Source organism: Alligator sinensis, unplaced genomic scaffold (assembly GCF_000455745.1).
Source record: "Alligator sinensis unplaced genomic scaffold, ASM45574v1 scaffold602_1, whole genome shotgun sequence".
In the NCBI taxonomy this organism is placed as follows: domain Eukaryota; kingdom Metazoa; phylum Chordata; order Crocodylia; family Alligatoridae; genus Alligator; species Alligator sinensis.
Window position 1 is genome coordinate 1,504,405 of NW_005841976.1, and position 2,376 is coordinate 1,506,780.

At 50.8% G+C, this 2,376-nt stretch overlaps 1 protein-coding gene across 1 annotated transcript in view; it reads right to left on the reverse strand.

Moving 5' to 3' along the window:
- LOC102385662 (protocadherin Fat 3) overlaps positions 1-2,364 on the reverse strand; it is a 641,364-nt gene extending 639,000 nt beyond the window's left edge. The window contains 1 exon segment of the mRNA XM_025200838.1: positions 2,284-2,364. The gene's annotated coding sequence lies outside the window, so the exon portion shown is untranslated.
- Positions 2,365-2,376: the final 12 nt, after the last annotated feature.

Genomic DNA, 2,376 nt, shown 5'->3' on the forward strand with positions numbered 1-2,376 from the left:
TCCCTACATTATGCACTGATAAGCCTCAGAGATAAGGGACAACTTGTAGAACTTCTAATAACATTTTAAATATGAAACCTTGGGCCAAGCTGAAGCATGAATCAAAGCTCCCACTGACCGCAGTGGAGCCAGGATTTCACTTGTGTGCTAGTAGTTGTCCCTCTGCCCATTCTGGCCTTGGACTTCTAGCCAAGATCATAAAGATAAGGTTGCCAGCAGCTTGCCTGATGACAAATAGACATAGCAGTCACAGAACCTTTCATCTACTCAATAACTATCAAATGGCAACATCTTTTGGTTGCTAATGACCTCTGCTGGATTCAAACTTATATCCAGGAGGAGAAATGTAGTAAATTCTGTCTTGTGCTATCCTGGGGAAAACAAAGTCCGGCGCACCTCAAGTCTTACGCTCACAAAACAGGCTGCTCACATTTGTGGTTCAGTTTTCTACAGCTGGCATGTGTCAGAAAACACTTGAGAACTCAAATATGAATATGCCTGTAATGGCACAAGAGCTGCAAACTCCTACTAGCAAGCAACAGCTAAAAACCACACTACGCGGTTACAATTGCTCACTTCATTGTATTTGACATAATCCATCAACCGGGCTGCATCGGGTCACACTGCAGCACTCACTGATAGCAGCCACGATAACAGAACCTGATCAAACAGAACGCATTTGTGTCAGAAACAACGACTGCGCTGAAAGACACCCTGGGTTTTTATGCTGCCACGCAGCACAAAAGGATGGCTTCCCTGCACATACATGCTGGTAAAACAGCAGCGTAGCAGGCAGGTCAGCAGCCAACAGCAGCCTTTAACTACTTTATAGTCATGGCCATGCCAAAAGGTACAACTTCTTGTTAGAATGAGAGTTGCTTGCTTTTAAAGTTAATATTAGTAACAATGCTAGCTTGCTATTTGAAGACGTGTACCTACGGCTGAGTTTAGCGGCCGTGCTAGATGCGCAGACACCAGAAAAAATTAAGCAGAGGATCATGGACCTACAGCAAACTGGCTCTACTCTGGGTGTCTCCACAAGCCTTTAACATCCGCCAGGCACAAAGATCCCAGCGCTGAACATCTTGCCAGCAGCGCCCTGCAAAGTCTGGCTCCCACGGCATCAGTCAGTCTTCCCTCAGTTCTACCATCAAGTTTTCTTCAAGCAATCAGGGTGAACTTGTATTGGCTTGAAAAGAGGAGCCCCGGGCTGGTACCCAGGCTCTTTCCTGGCTTGCTGGTTTCTCAGTGCCTGTTTATACCTAGTAGAAAACAGCTCCAGTTCAACAAGAAGCCGGCGCTGAGAGCAGGGGCACTCAGGGCAGTGGGGAGGGGATGGCACAGAAGCTCACTCTCTTTCAATCAGCAGAGCTGCTCGCTCGCGCGCGCTCTCTCTCTCTCTCTCAGCCCTTGCCAGGAACCTGAACAATCATTCATAAAAGTGAAGCGCTGCTAAATGCTAGAGGAAGTTAAATGCCTTCTGCCTGCGGAGAATAAATTTTCTCCCGGACAGAGATTGGCCGGCCGCTTGCAAAACACTGAACAACTGCGGCTCCCCTCCGAGCCGGCTTGATCGCAGCGCGAAAGGAAAGCAACGGGTTACGGGGGGAAAGCGCTCCTCTCCGCCCGCCGCTGGCCAGGGGCGCGGGTGCAGCCTCCTTCTCCGGGGGCGCAGCCCCCCCGCCTTTCATGTCCCTGCGCCTGCCTCGGGTTTTAATTGGATCTGGACGGAGGACGGCGGCCCAGCAACAAAGCCGGGCAGCGGGCTCCGGGGCGCTCACACGCACACACACACACTAACACACACTCACGGACACTCGGGCGCGCGCACACACCGATACACACACATATGCACTCACACGTATACACTGATACACTGACAGACTCACACACACGTTGACAGTGACACACTCACAGACACGGACACACATGTACACACACAAACACTGACACAGACACTGACACATATATACTCACACTGACACACACACACATATAGATACACGGACAGACAGAGATACACTGACACGCTGGTACACTCACAGACACTGACACACACGTACACACACACATACAGATACTGACAGACTCACACATACACACACTGACACACATAGACACTCACACACACTGATACACTCACAGACACGCACACACTGACACAGACACACACACTGATACACTCACAGACACGCACACTGACACACATATACAGATACACTGACAGACTCTCACACACACTGATACACTCACAAACACTGACACACACGTACACACACTGACCCCCTCCCATGCCGGGGCGCTCCGGAGCGGGGCATTTTTGCGGCGCTCCCTCGGCCGGGGCCGGCTCCTCATCCTCGCAACTTGGCGAGCCCG